The sequence below is a fragment of the Sus scrofa genome, chromosome 14, assembly GCF_000003025.6.
Source record: "Sus scrofa isolate TJ Tabasco breed Duroc chromosome 14, Sscrofa11.1, whole genome shotgun sequence".
In the NCBI taxonomy this organism is placed as follows: Eukaryota; Metazoa; Chordata; class Mammalia; order Artiodactyla; family Suidae; genus Sus; species Sus scrofa.
In genome coordinates this window covers 49,331,789-49,348,093 of record NC_010456.5, presented here as the reverse complement: position 1 = coordinate 49,348,093, position 16,305 = coordinate 49,331,789, and the positions used below count along the sequence as shown (strand labels likewise).

General features: G+C 44.2%; 1 protein-coding gene across 11 annotated transcripts in view; it reads right to left on the bottom strand.

The window, feature by feature from the left end:
- The window catches only part of SPECC1L (sperm antigen with calponin homology and coiled-coil domains 1 like), a 131,029-nt gene extending 115,872 nt beyond the window's left edge, over positions 1 to 15,157 (bottom strand). For 3 of the 11 annotated variants that reach the window (XM_021073796.1, XM_021073801.1, XM_021073798.1), the window contains exon 1: positions 14,287 to 14,844. The gene's annotated coding sequence lies outside the window, so the exon portion shown is untranslated. Of the gene's footprint in view, positions 1 to 14,286; positions 14,868 to 14,990 lie in introns of those variants that run through there. The other 8 variants (XM_021073797.1, XM_021073804.1, XM_021073802.1 and 5 more) reach the window with 8 other exon arrangements.

The window sequence follows — 16,305 nt, the reverse complement described above, 5'->3', positions numbered from 1 at the left end:
GTACATTTATAAACAAACTCTGAACTGAAATATAAAATGAAACATTTTCTCTTGTATTGCACTAATCATTCAAATGTAGCAATGTAATAAATTCTTTAAAAGAAGCTTAAAAATTTCAGATTTGAGAAATGTTTTGCCAGCACCACAAAGGAAGTCTCTCTAAACTAAACAAGATGAAATAGATTAGAATTTGATTTCAGGAGTTCCCGTCTTGTAGCTCAGCAATTAACAAACCCAACTAGTATCCACAAGGACTTGGATGTGATCCCTGGCCTTGCTCAGTGGGTTAAGGGTCCGGCCTTGCCCTGAGCTCTGGTGGAAGTCACAGACGCGGCTCAGATCCTGCATTTCTATGGCTGGGGCGTAGGCCAGCAGCTGCAGCTCGATTGGACCCCTAGCCCGGGAACTTCCATAAAACGCAGATTCGTCCCTAAAAAAAGAAGACCAAAAAAAAAAAAAAAATTACAGAGACAGGGGACCAAACACTGACAGACACACAAAATCAAAGCCAGGATGTGAAGGAGTTCCCCGGTGGCTCAGCAGGTTAAGGATCTGGAGTCATCATCACTGCTGTGAAATGGGTTCAATCCCTGGCCCGGGAACATCTGTATTTCATGGTTGTGGCAAAAAAAAAAAAAAAAAAAAGTAAATCTTGGAAGCCCCCTCTAGACACCTGTTACACAGCCTGTTTTAAGACATCATGCAACTCAGTGTAAACTTCTACTCATTTATCAGTGGAAGGATGAGGATGTTAGAGGGAAAAAAGAGGAAAATTATGGCAAGCACTTCCTTCTGAGTTCCAAAAGTCACAGTCCATACTTCCTTCTGAAAATGCTGAGACTCACCATATATTTCAATTACACTGACTTTTCTGTTGCCAATTTAGGATACACTGCTTGTCTTCACTGTCTAAATAATGTATTACAAGTCCAAGCGCTAAACTCAATGACATGTAAGAATTTCAGGACAACATCACAAACTCAGTATCAAGGAAATACAACATGTAAAATTAATGTTTCTTCCCAATGCTTCATTCTAATTTTTAAAAAGTAAAATTTCAGAACACTACTGCCTGATTTAGAAAATTCTGACTTTCAGTAACAGGTTACTGGTAGCAGATATTGAGAACAGACTCCCACATAAATGGGACAGCACTTCACCGCCAACTCAGCAGAAAAGGCTTTCAAATTCTAAGCCTTCAAAACCATTTCCTAGGTTCAAAATATTACTCCCTAAATTACCAAATCCTACCTCTGAAAATGGTCTATCTATTCTGATTTGCTGAAAAAATTAGTAGTTTAACTATATCAGTTTTAAAAACGACCATCCCTTCTAAGCACTTTAAAACACATAATAAACAGGTTTTTCAAAGAGAAGAGTAGCATTGCTCTGGGCCACAGCACTAAACACACAGCAATGATGCCAGAAGGCAGATATCTGACAGCAGCCTGGTACACTGTGGGCAGGCACTCACAAATTCAACCTGGTGGGGAGAGCTCACATTATTCAGGTAGAGCCTGGGTTCAAGTGCTACTTCCACCCTTCACTAGTTATGTGGCTCTGGGCACCTCACTCACATCCAACCCCAGTTCTCACATCTCCAGGTATCAGCTAAGAGCTCCCAAGTAGGACCTGCCTCAGGACCACACCATATAGCATGTGGAAATGCCTGTAAATCAATGATGGTATCCTTCCCTCCTCACTACACCAGATGCAAACCCGTTTTATCCTAATTTCTCACTTCCTCCTTCCTTCTCCTCACACTACCAGCAGAAAAAGAAGGCTCTCTCTTCCCAGGACAATCCCCATGACAGCTCCGATTCTGCCTTCCAGGCATCCCCTCCCAGATATGATCACCACTGCTTTCATCACTCAGGGGTCTAACCCAGAATAGCCTTCCTTTGCTTTCCTCACTCAGTCAGTCACCAGCTTGGACTTGCCCTTCCTCTGGTGTCCAGCCCTCTCCTCACTCTCACCCTCACCCAGTCTGAGTTGACCCACTGGCCTTTCATCACACATCTTGATGGACACACATCTCTCCCTGAACTTTTCTGTGTTCTTTCAATCCTTTCTATCCATCCATCCTTCTTTTTGAATTGTTGCTCTTTTAAGATGAGATAGTGGTATTGTGGATTTCTGTAAAAGAGTCTTTATTAATTAAATAAGAAAATAATAGAAAAATATTTGGGAAATTCTCAAATACTTAGAAACTAACACACTCCTAGATAATCCATGAGTCAAAGAAAAAATCAGGAGTTCCTGTCACGGCTCAGCAGTAACAAACCCTACTAGTATCCATGAAGACTCGGGTTTGAACCCTGGCCCTGATCAGTAGGTTAAGAATCCAGCATTGCCGTCAGCTGTGGTGGAATAGGTCACAGACGTGGCTCAGAGCCCACACGGCTGTGGCTGTGGCATAGGCCAGCAGCTACCACTCTGATTTGACTCCTAGTCTGGGAACTTCCACATGCTAAGGGTGCAGTCCTAAAGAGACCAAAAAAAAAGGGGAGAGAGAGAAAATCAAAGGGGAAATTACCATGTATTTTATTTTATTTTATTTACTTTATTCTTTTGTCTTTTCGTCTTATTAGGGCCACACCCATGACATATGGAGGTTCCCAGGCTACGGGTCTAATTGGAGCTAGAGCTGCCAGCCTATACCATAGCCACAGCCACACCAGATCCAAGCCGTGTCTGCGACCTACACCACAGCTCATGGCAACGCTGGATCCTTAGCCCACTGAGTGAGGCCAGGGATCCAACCTGCAACCTCATGGTTCCTAGTCGGATTCGTTTCTGCTACACCAAGATGGGAATTGCCCCACAATTTATTTTAAACTGAATGAAAATGAAAACATGAGATATCGAAGTCTGTGTGATGCCCCTACAGCAACACTTAAAAGAAAATTTATGATATTAAACCTATTTTAAAAAAGACAAAGTTCTCAAATCAATAACTCAGATTCTAGCTAAAGAAACATGGGGGAGTTCCTGTCGTGGCGCAGTGGTTAGCGAATCCAACTAGGAACAATGAGGTTGCTGGTTTGATCCCTGGCCTTGCTTAGTGGGTTGATGATCCGGCGTTGCCATGAGCTGTGATGTAGGTTGCAGACGCGGCTCGGATCCCGCATTGCTGTGGCTCTGGCGTAGGCCGGTGGCTACAGCTCCAATTCGACCCCTAGCCTGGGAACCTCCATATGCCGCGGGAGCGGCCCAAGAAATGGCAAAAAGACCAAAAAAAAAAAAAAAAAAGAAAGAAAGAAAGATGGGGAAAAAAAAAAGCAAATGAAGGGAGTTCCCATTGTGGCTCAGTGGTTAACGAATCTGACTAGGAACCATGAGGTTGCAGGTTCGATCCCTGGCATTGCTTAGTAGGTTAAGGATCCGGAGTTGCCGTGAGCTATGGTGTAAATTGCAGACAAGGCTCAGATTCCGAGTTGCTGTGGCTGTGGCATAGGCTAGCGGCTGCAGGTCCAATTAGATCCCTAGCCTGGGAACCTCCATATGCCATGGGTATAGTCCTAAAAAGCAAAAAAAACAAAAAACAAAAAAAACCTCAAGTAAAATTGGAGTAGAAGGAAACCTTCAATTCTAATAAAAATCTACAGCTATTACCACATGTTAACAATGTACAACTGGAAATTGAAATGTTTTACTATTATTTATGATACCAAACTATGCAAAATACTCAGGGGATAAATCTGACCCGAAAAGGTAAAAGATCTGTACACTGAAGACTAAAACACTGCTGAGAGAAATTAAAGATCTAAATAAACTGAGAGAGGAGTTCCCGCTATGGTGCAACAGGATGGGCATCTCTGCAGCTCCAGGATGTAGGTTTGATCCCCAGCCCAGCACAGTGGGTAAAAGGATCTGGTATTGCCGCTACTGTGGCAGAGGTCGCAACTGAGGCTTGGATATGCCACCGCAGGGTTGGCAAAAAAGAAAAAAATAACAAATAAATAGACAAATAAATAGATAAATTGAAAGAGATATCATATTCATGGATTGGAAGACTCAATATTTTTAGAAGGTTGCCTCTCCAACAGAGTTCCCGTCATGGCTCAGTGGTAATGAACCCAACTAGTATCCATAAGGATGAAAGTTTCAAACCCTGGCCTCGCTCAGTGGGTTAAAGATCCGGCATTGCCACAAGCTGTGATGTAGGCCACAGTCTCGGCTTGGATCCCGAGTTGCTATGGTTAGGCCAGCAGCTGCAGCTCCAATTCAACCCCCAGCCTGGGAACTATCATATGCTGCAAGTACAGCCCTAAAAATACAAAGAAAGAAAAAGAAAAGAAAGAAAGAAAGGGTGGAAGGAAGAGAAGAGGGAGGGAGGGAGGAAGGGAGGAAGGAAGAGGGAGACAGAGAAAGAGAGAGAGAGAAAGAAAGGAAGAAAGAAAGTCATTTCTCCCAAATTTATCTATACAGCCAACACAATCCAAATTCAAGCAAGCTTTTTTGTATAAATAGCTGGCTGACTCTAAAATTCATACAGAAAAAAAAAATTTTTAATAAAATTAAAAATAAATAAATAAACAAAGCCAAGGTGAAAATATTGGTGGCAGAAAAAAATAAAAAATAAAATAAAATACATGCAGAAGGAGTTCCCACTATGGTGCACCAGAAGCGAATCCAACTAGGAACCATGAGGTTTCGGGTTCCATCCCTGGCCCCGCTCAGTCGGTTAAGGATCCGGCATTGCTGTGAGCTATGGTGTGGGTCACAGACACAGCTCGAATCCAGTGTTGCTGTGGCTGTGGTGTAGGCCTAGCAGCTACAGCTCCAATTCGACCCCTAGCCTGGGAACCTCCATTTGGCACAGGTGTGGCCCTACAAAGCAATATATATATATATATATATATACATACACACACACACACACATATACACACACACATACATACACACACATATATAATAAAATTCATACAGAAATACAAAGTGCCTAGACTTGATAAATGCTAAAGTTGGGTGATGACTACATCACTGCTGGGTTTCATTATATTTTCTCTACTTTGTGATTATTTGAAATTTTCCACAGTGAAGAAGTGTTTTGTTTTAATAGACACCAAGATGCTTTCAGGCACACATGTAAACACAAATGACCTTTAAATTTTTCATTACAATGCAAAAACAGTGTCCTTTTTTATACCACCTTAAGTCTAACCCCTGGCCTGGTTTCCCAAGCCCTCTATGTTTCCTGCTTCTCTATGACAGGGGACAAACAGCAAACTACAGCCTATGGGCCAAATCTGGCTCATCACTTGTTTTTGTACAGTCCACAAACTAAGAATATTTTGCATTTTTAAATGTTTGGGGGGGGATCAAAAGAGTATTTTTTGACACCAAAAAGTCTATAAAATTTAAATTTTCAGGTCCACAAAGAAAACTTTATTGAAACTCAGGTATACTCATTCATTCATGTGTTTCTATGGGTACTTCTGTGCTACAATGACAGAGTTGATTAGTTGCATCAGAGACCTGCAAAATCTAAAACGTTTACTACCTAGCCCTTTACAGAAAAAGTGTCAGCCTTTCTCTACTCAAGGATATGCCTTCCCTCTCTCTGCTGACTTTCATATAGAAATACAAGTGACTATATTCCTCACCTCAAGAATGCTCATTACTGCCTCTCCTTTGTTCAAACCCCGGCTACTCCTAAAAGCCCAATTCCCTTTTTTCCCCTGTTCCAAATCCTGACCATAACCAGCAGCTTATATGGAAGCAGGTCAGCAAAACATTCCTTGTTACTCTACAGATTGACACTTCAGAGGTGTTGCCCCGACGTGTACAAGAGGTGGCTGATGACCCTTATTCACCTCACTCAGGCAGGAAAGGAGGAGAGGGAGGAGGCAAAGAAGAGGACTGTGGTGAGGCCAGGCAGGCATCAAGTTTAGTCTCCCACCTGTCCTCCTATGACACCCCCACAACCACTGTCACAAGGTGCCCCTTCAACTCTTGGGCAGTGTTTCCTATGTGGGGCTCAATGTCAGTGCAACTTAGTTACCAGTTAAGAGAATCTGCTAAAGCAGCACAAAATAAATCCAGTCCTCTTTCCATGCGAAAGCTCTTCAAACATTTCAATTACAGGGGAAACAATGCCCTATCTAGTCTTCTATTCTCCAGGAGAAATGACACTATAATTCCTTCAACCATATGACAAATGCATTCCAGCTGAAAGGCAACATGTTATAGCAAAAAGAACACAAGACGGTCAGAAATCTGGGCTCAAATCCAAGCTCGGTCACCGGTTAACTCTGTATTCTTAACCTCATTTCCTCACTTATAAAATTAAGGAAAATAACATTTGTTCGAACTATCTTAGGATGTATTATGAGAGGAGTATAATTCATGAAAGGTACACATTAAATGAATGCTTTCAACCAGGGCGCTATGGATGCCCATTAGCTCCCACAGTGCTACTAACCGAAACTTCATAAACCTTATGAATTAAGTTAGTTTTATAAATAAAGTTTTGGAACCCAACCCAATTAAACACAGGTCAGGTGGGGGAGCAGACGCCAGAGCAAAGGCAGGAGAGGAGGTGATCAAGATCCCAGACAGCTAGACGGTATCTGGATTAGCATTTACATTCAACACTAGATCTTCAGAAATGTAAAAGATAAAATAAACTTGCAGGCTGCTTTTTTTTTTTTTTCTTTTTTGGCTGCCCTGCAGCATATGGAGTTCCCAGGCCAGGGGTCAAATCCAAGCCACAGTTTCGACCTACACAGCAGCTGCAGCAATGCCAGATCCTTTAACCCACTGTGCCAGGCAGGGGATTGAACCTTTGTCCCAACGCTCCAGAGACACCACGGATTCTGCTGCACCACAGCAGAAACTCACTTTTTTTTAAAAAAAAAAAAAAAAACAAGGAATGTCAGTAACTGAATTACCCCCCTACATTTCTGCAAAATAGTATTTTATCCACTAGAATGACATTCTGAATATTGACAGATGATTAGCATTCCATCATGATGGAGCTGGTCTGGTTGAACAAGCCTTAGACCTGGATGGGTAACATGAAGGCTGAATAACTGTGTGTCTAAAGTATGCATTTCTAACTTCATTTCAAAGTCAGATATGTAAAAAAAACAAAGAAATCAGAACCAAAACATTTAACCTCATCACCTTTAAAGCCAACATAGAGGAATTAGTGCAGGCCCAACTAGGCTGCATATCAATACAAATCTACCTTGACTGGGGGAGTGGGGGTGGTTATCATTTTTCCCTCTAGGTCTAACCACTCTAGATGACCCAGATTATTTTCCCTAAACATCACCATGAATAATTTAAAGTAGACTTTACTGGAGGGACAATCTCAATAATTCACATACACTACTCAGAGTGCTGCCACAGACTCAAATTGTGCTGGTAAAACCCTATGCTATATTACTTATTTCCTGACTTCCCATCCCCTATTCTACTAGAAAGTAAACTCTAAGAGTGCAGAGGGTTTTGTTTGTTTTGTTCAATGCTGCTGCCCCAGAGCCTAGAACAGTGCCTGGTACAGAACTGAATGAATAGCCTATTTACACTATAGAACAGTACTATGAAGCCATTAATCACAGTGAGTCAGAATGGATATCAGCCGATTTAATGGAATTTCCAGAAGTATTAAGTGAGGAAAACAAACAAAAAAAGCTGAAGTGTCAAAAATGTCCCATGTTTTTAAAAAGTATGCCCCGAAAACCCACACACTAATGAGGAAATGGAGAACCTGGAACTTCACACCCTGGAAGGAATGTAAAATTGAGCAGCTTTGGAAAACAGTTGGTGGTTCCTCAAAAAGTTTAACACAGCTACCCTAGGACAAAGTGAGAACTGAAAACATCTATTCACACAAAAACTTGTACATGGTTGTTTACAGCAGGATTTTATTGTTGTTGTTGTTGATGCTTTTTTAGGGCCGAGCCCACAACATATGGAGGGTCCCAGGCTAGGGGTCTAATCAGAGCTACAGCTGCCAGCCTACACCACAGCCACAGCCACAGCCACATCAGATCCAAGCCTGTCTTCGACCTACACCACAGTTCACGGCAATGCCAGATCCTTAACCCACTGAGCAAGGCCAGGGATCAAACCCACAACCTCATGGTTCCTAGTTGGATTCATTTCCACTGTGCCATAACGGGAACTCCTATGCCAAAGGTGGAATAAACCAAATATCCAGCAACTAATGAATAGATAACAAAGTATGGACTATTATTTAGCCCTAACAGAAATGAAATACTAAAAAGCTACAATATGCATAACCCTTGAAAACATTATGCTAAATGAAAGAAGTCAGACAAAAGGCTACATATTGTCTGATTCCATTTATACAAAATATCCAGAACAGGCAAATTCAGAAAAAGAAAGGATTAGTTATAGCCAGGGGCTGGTAGGTGTGGAGAATGAGGAATAACTGTTAATGGATACAAGTTACTGACGGGAGAGGAAACAATTGCTAAGGCATAAGGAAAGATAAACCAAAAAAAGGTCTCAAAAAAACCCCCAAGGCTAGAGGCCCTGAATTGGGTGACTAGGCAAGGCTGAATAAGTACACAAAAGAAGTGGGTGTAAAGAACAAAAATGAGGAACAAGGGTTGAAAAATCCAGTATGTAATCTGTCTTGGGAGAGAGAGCATATCTGAGTGAGTGTGGCAATATGATGAAGCTCACAGAAAATGCAGAGGCTGGAAAGGGGGAAGGACAAGAACACAGGACAAAAGATTTAAGACCGGCCAAAGCCAAGATTTTAAGAAATGTATGCAGGAAGAAAACTCAACAGTTCCTATTCAAGAACTCTTGGGCCTGGTGGGCAGAGCAAACCATGGCCAGGGAGGCTTCAAGGAAAGAATGGAGTGGGACTCAGGGCACTGGAGGAAAGGAGCATCTCTCAGGATAAAGTGTCCAGTTGTGACCGTTCTGGAAAAAAGCAGCCCTAACGGACTGCCTCAGGGATTCACAGGTGAAAAGGTGCCTCTGGAAAATGGCTGAGTTGGGATTTTCCCCAAGAACGAGAGAAGGGAGAGGAAGCAAGGGACCGCTTTCAATTTAACAGGTATTTCTTCATAAATCTTAACACTACCATCAGTTTCTCTGCATCTTTCCTAAGCTTAACCAGGGTCCTTTTTTCCCTTTGGGTGAACTCAGTTCTTTGGGGGCTTTGTTTTTTTAAGAGACAAAGTATTCTTCCCCTTTAACATTAGTTTTCCATAGGCCATATGCACAAAAGACAAACTTGAAATTTAATACCTTAATCTCTTAAAACTTTACCAGCCATGGAGTTCCCTGGTGACCTAGTGGTTAAGGACCCAGGGTTGTTGCTGCTGTGTTAAGGGTTGGATTCCTGGTCTGGGAATTTCCACATGTTTTGAGGGTGATCAAAAAAAAAAAAAAAAAAAAAAAAAAATTTTACCTTCCAAAAAATTTAAAAAAAACCCAACAACCTAGAGCTCCCATCATGGCACAGCAGAAACAAATCCAACTAGGGACCATGAGGTTGCATGTTCAATCCCTGGCCTCATTCAGTGGGTTAGGGATCCAGCAGTGCTGTGAGCTGTAGTGTAGGTCACCAACACGACTCCCATCTGGCGGTGCTGTGGCTGTGGCATAGGCTGGCAGCTGTAGCTCCGATTAGACCCCTAGCCTGAGAACCTCCATATACCACGGGTGTGGCCCTAAAAAGCAAAAACAAACAAACAAACAAACAAACAAAACCCAAAAACAAACAAACAAAAAAAACCCCAAGGTGATGTACAAGAGGAAAAGGGAAAAAATACACACCGAGAGCATATTCCTTCCAGAGCTTGGAACAAAGATGATGCCTGCCTCATTTCTGGATTATAAACAGACATTAGAGACAGTTTCCTCTGTCAAGAAATTAGATTTAAATTAGACACTAAAATACAATTAAATAGGCTATCAGTTTGTGTGCATGGATGGGAGGTGTCTAGGGGCAGGGAGGCAAAGTGCACCTGGAGTGAAAAGCTCCTTACAGGCAGTGACAAATGATCCACTTCTTTGGCAGTGCTGTTCCACCTGGCAGATGCAACAACCTTCCGTCTAGCCACATTCTCCGTTTTGCTCTGCACTGCGGCATAAAACGAGCTAGTACAGAGAGCAGACAAACACAGGGAGCCAAATTTTAACTGGACAGGCTGCTAGACAAGCCTGCAGGAGACAGGATAAGGGATGCCCTCCAGGCAAGGGACTATCTGAGCTGAGTTTGGAAAGTGATGATCAGAGTTTTCTAGAAGAGGACAAGGAGACTGGAGAGAGCTCCAGGGACCAAGAGTTCAACCAAGGTCAATGAAGCACCTAAACTTGTGGGGGGCGGGGGCAGGGGCTGGAGAGTGGAAGCCAGAACCTAGGACAGAGCCAAGGATGGCAGACCTGATTTTGAAGATAGTGGGAGCCCTTGAAGGACTTAAATTGTGCAAGGGAAGCGGCAGTGACTATGAACAGATTAGCATTTTAGAAAGACAGAAACAAGCGCAAATCTCTGGATTAAACCAAAAAATAAAGACAAAAACTATAATGAAGATGTAGGAAAAGGCCAGGAAGAACACCTGAAGAGATCTGCACTTTTCTCATGGACCAACATCCCTATTTTCACACTATCCTTTGAAACTGGAGAACTCAGAGGTGGATGAGTGCAATTGGTCCTCTCAAAGTGAGTATCTGAAGAACAAGAGACCACATTATTAATTTTTTTGTTTGTTTGTCCTGTTTTTCTTTCTTTACATTATTAATTTTAATTCAAGGTGTTCCCGTCGAGGCTCAGTGGGAACAAATCTGACTAGCATCCATGAGGACACAGGTTCGATCCCTGGCCTCGCTCACTGGGTTAAGGAATCAGCACTGCTGTGGCTATGTTGCAGGCCTGCAGCTACAGCTGTTTTGACCCCTAGCCTGGGAACCTCCATATGCCACGGGTGTGGCCCTAAAACAAAAACATTTTAATTCAAGGCACTTCTAAAATGTATGCCCGGGAGTTCCCATAGAGGCTCTGTGGTAATGAATCCGACTAGTATCCAGGAGAATGTGGGTTCGATCCTTGGCTTTGCTCAGTGGGTTTAGGATCCAACATTGCCCTATGGTGTAGGTCACAGATGTGGCTCGGATCCCACATTGCTGTGGCTGTGGCATAGGACGGCAGCTACAGCTCTGATTCAACCCCTCGCCTGGGATCTTCCATATGCCATGTGTGCAGCCCTAAAAAGCAAAAAATAAATAAAATAAAATAAAATAAAATGTATGTCTGATACACATTATATATAGCTTTTTTTTTTTCTTTCTTTCTTTTTTTTTTTTTTTGTCTTTTGTCTTTTTTGTTGTTGTTGTTGTTGTTGCTATTTCTTGGGCCGCTCCCGCGGCATATGGAGGTTCCCAGGCTAGGGGTCGAATCGGAGCTGTAGCCACCGGCCTACGCCAGAGCCACAGCAACGCGGGATCCGAGCCGCGTCTGCAACCTACACCACAGCTCACGGCAACGCCGGATCGTTAACCCACTGAGCAAGGGCAGGGACCGAACCCGCAACCTCATGGTTCCTAGTCGGATTCGTTAACCACTGCGCCACGACGGGAACTCCTATATATAGCTTTTTTAAGTACAAAAGAAATACCTACAATAACTCAAAATCTGAATCTGCTATTAAGATTATTTTCATCGTTAAAGATTTTTAAGATTTCACAGATACAAAGATCATTTGTCACATTCATTTTGGGACAAACCACAGCCAGTCACTTCTCCCCTCAGCATATCTAAAATAGAACCTGTAAGCCTAATTTCTCGATGGTCATGTTGTTTTACAGCAAAAGACTGAGACCACAATACTGAAAGATTTCTGAGCTGACGAAGAACCCCCACAGGGGTTCTTTACCTTGGCGGCCAGTCTACTCAATACTAACAATTCCAACCACCAGGAGGAATTTCCCTAGGCTTATTTTGTTGGCACAAGCACACACACAAAAATATCCTGACATTTTACATCTGGTAGAAAAGGATGATCAGAATAGAAATACCTTTTAACAACAAGCAAATTCAACAGAGCTTTCTTAGTTGCCTGTGTATTGTGACAAATGACCACAAAGTAAACTCATATTTATACTTTAAAAGTAATTTATATTTTAATCTCAGCATCGAAAGCCCCTGGAACTTTTTTCTAAACTCCCTTACAATGACAGCAAAACAATAAAATCCAGGTTCTCTTTACTTCTAAAAATACCTTATTTTGATTAAAAAAACCAACCTTGTATTTGCCATTTACAATCCCATATACAACCATTTACTATCACTGTCATTAAAATGTAGGCATTCCCGTCGTGGCGCAGTGGTTAACGAATCCAACTAGGAACCATGAGGTTGTGGGTTTGGTCCCTGCCCTTGCTCAGTGGGTTAACGATCCGGCGTTGCCGTGAGCTCTAGTGTAGGTTGCAGACGCAGCTCGGATCCTGCATTGCTGTGGCTCTGGCGTAGGCTGGCAGCTATAGCTCCGATTAGACCCCTAGCCTGGGAAACTCCATATGCCGAGGGAGCGGCCCAAGAAATGGCAAAAGACAAAAAAGTAAAATAAAATTTAAATTTAACATCAAGAAAATGAGGTTTCTAGAAAGGGCAATTCTTTAGTTAAATAAACTTAGTTTTATGAAAAACTCCTTATAATGTCCATGTTTTTCTCAATTCACTGAGGCCCACTCAACATTCCATTTCAGGGGCCTGACCAAGAACCTCCAAGATTTGTTCTGGAGTTCCCATCGTGGCTCAGTGGTTAACGAATCTGACTAGGAACCATGAGGTTGGGGTTCCATCCCTGGCCTTGCTCAGTGGGTTGTGGATCCAGCATTGCCATGGGCTGTGTTGTAGGTCACAGATCAGCTCGGATGCCTCGTTGCTGTGGCTGTGACATAGGCTGGCAGCTACAACTCCGATTAGACCCCTAGCCAAGGAACCTCCATATGCTGCAGACTCGGCCCTAGAAAAGACAAAAAGACAAAAAAAAAAAAAAAAAAAAAAAAAGAGCCTCTCTGAGATTTGTTCTGTATTTAGGGTAGGACCTCCCTGGTCTTTGAGGAGCAACCACAATGTCACGGAACTGGTGAGAAGATCCACTTCTACCCCTGGCTGAAGAAGACTAAGTAGGCAAGGATCCATTAAACATTAAAATTGGCTACTCAAGCTCCTTTCCATCTCCTCCCCAAGACCCCACACTTTTGAAATGGGGAAATGAAGCCCAAGAAGGAAAACTGACTTGCCCAAAGCTACAAAGCCAAGAGAACTTATCTCACCTACTGACACCCTGTCACTGTTCCTCTACTGAGCTGGGGAGTTTTCACAATACCTATGTACAAGGTATGTGATTTAAATACACATATGGTTATACAGCAAGTCTTAATGTAATGAAAACCCAACCCTGATAGTAATTTTGAACCAAAGCAATACTATCACCTTGAGTCACCTGAAACATAAGACGTTCTGTGACAAGTCAGTTACAAAGAAAACCTTTGCCTCAGAGAAATCTCAAGAGGACACACTGCAGATACACACCCCAAAAGTCCATGTTTAAAACAGAAATTTTGATGTAAACCTCACCTTAACCACAATTGCTATAATCACTTTCCATACAATGTGATACTGAACTAGGGACTCGCATATCTGGACTGTTGCCATGATGCACAGTGATAAAGCTTTTCTATAGCACGACATTCATTTTCTTCCTGAAAAATCACGAAAATCCCTTTATATCTAGAGTATGCACAGGCAACTAAGAAGCATTTTCCAGCCATCAAGTTGCTGAGTCTTTAAAGACTCTGCTTGGAGAACACTAAATCAAAGAAGAAAGGGAGACTTAAAGAGAAAAGATGATTGGGTCAGCCATCTCTTTATGGAAAAAATCCTATCCAGGTCAATACCCTATTTCTTCTTACTCCATATACCCTTCTGCATCGATTTGGCTATTTGATAACCTGCCCGTATAATGGTGATGTCTGCTGATATCTACCGAGCCCAACACTCTGATTTCATCTCAATATTCGGCCCGCAGGGTGATAACAAACGCTATAGGGTTCTGCACAACATTTTTTAGTTTCGTGTATCTGTTGCAAACTTACAAAACATCTCAATGGCTGGAGATTTCCCCCCCCCCTTTTAACAACACACACGTTTTCTCTGTAATCGATACAGGACAAGAGAATTTATGGGAATTTTCCCTGGGTCCTCGCCTACTTGCCGGCGAATTACCAAGGGCATCAACAAATCAAGATTCTCTGCATTTGAATGATCACAGGAATTCTTACTTGGTCGTGAAAGCAGGCCGAAACTATGCAGAAACTGATTTCTTTTCCAGTCATCTCCAGCGGAGCTGCCCTCCAACGAACTCTGATGTCTTAAACGTAACCACTGAAGCCACACAATGACCAAACTGCGGGAAATGCAAAATTTCCGCGGCACAACACAAGGTTATTCACACAGCCAACCTGATTCAATTAACCAGGTCTCGGGAAAAAGGGACACTACGCCTGCTCCTGCTGACCGGCCCGCGGAGCGGGGCGCGGGTTGGGAGCACGGCGGATGGGGGAAGCGGAGCCCGCAGGAGGCCCGGGTCCGCCGCCCGCCGCGTCCTCGGGCCCGGGGCCAGAGAACCAGAGAAGAAGGGACCAGAGTCTAAGGGGCCAGGGGCTACGGGCCGGCGGCCCGGGCCTCTCCCGGCCGCGAGGGAGAGGACCGGCGGGCAAAGGCGCAGAACCAGCTGAGTCCCAAGCAGCCGAGTCGCGGGCGGACGGGGGTCGGGGCGCGGAAGGCCCGGGGTCCCGCGAGGCCTGGGGGCTAGCGAGGTAAGCGCAGGCGCAGGCGAGCGCCGGGCTGGGGGCCCGCGAGGGGACCGCGCAGGCGCGGGCCGCCGGGGTCTGCGGGGCCGCCGGGGCCTGGCCGCGCGGGCGGCGCTGAGGAGAGGAACGCGCCGGCCGCGCACACTGTGGGGGAGCTCGGCCCCGACTCTTACCGCGCGGCGCCGCCTCGCTCGCTCTCTGGCTCCGGGATGGGGCCGGGCGGCGAGGTCGCCCGGTGGCGCGGCCGGAATCCGTTGAGTCCGGCCTCAGGGAAGCAGCCAACCCAGCCGCGCCGTCCACCAGGCCCGCCCAGCCTCCCTCACGGCCCCCGCCCTCGGCACGCCCCTTGCCCGTCCCACAAGGCGGCCGAAGAGTGCGCAGGTGCCGATCAGACCACGCCCACGTCCTTCGCCGCTCAGGCCCTGAAGCACCGCCCACTCTGCTTGGGTTGCTCCAATTTCTGGATTGCGCAGGCGCCGTACCATTCAGCTGCGAGCCAAAAAAAAAAAAAAAAAAAAAAGGCTCGAGCAATCAGTGCGCATGCATCAGGCCTGAAGCGGGCCCTCCGGTTGGAGGACGCTCCTGAGGCTTCGCTGGACCCACCTGTATGATGCGTTAGGTCCCCATTATCCCAGAGGCTCAGCTCAGCCCAGAGGTCCACCTTTCACGCAGCATGTACAACAGCGTGCCAAGAACGGTGCTGCACATGAGCTAGACATACAGGCAATAAAGAAGTGGGCCTTCCAAAACATGAGGCTAAACGTTCTTTATCAAGGAAGTTCTGTTAGGTCACGATTATCTTTTAGGATTTTTTTCCTTTGATGATTTGAAGTACATTAATAGATTTTTATCATATCATTTCAGTAATTTAGGAAAAAGACAACTTGGTCTTGATGTACTTTTCATATATTGCTGAATTATTTGTTAATATTTTATTTAGCATTTTTGCATGTATGTCCACAAGTGACATTGGCCTATACTTTTGCTTTCTTGTACTGACCATGTCTGATTTAGGGTAAATCATAATAAATTTACAATGAGTTAAAGAGACTTCTGTTTTCTGCTTTATCTGGAAGATTTTGAATAAGATCAGAATTTTTTGTTTTTTTAATGTTTGCTGAATTTGCCTATAAAGTCATGCAGGCTTTGTGTTTTTCTTTGGTTGTGTTTGTTATGAGATTTTGGAGGAGACAGGATGCAAATTTTAAACTAAGCACATTTCTTTTTTTTTTTTTTTTTTGGTCTTTGCTATTTCTTTGGGCCGCTCCTGCGGCATATGGAGATTCCCAGGCTAGGTGTCGAATTGGAGCTGTAGCCACTGGCCTACGCCAGAGCCACAGCCACGCGGGATCTGAGCCGCGTCTGCAACCTACACCACAGCTCACGGCAACGCCGGATCGTTAACCCACTGAGCAAGGGCAGGGACCGACCCCGCAACCTCATGGTTCCTAGTCGGATTCGCCACGACGGGAACTCCAGCACATTTCT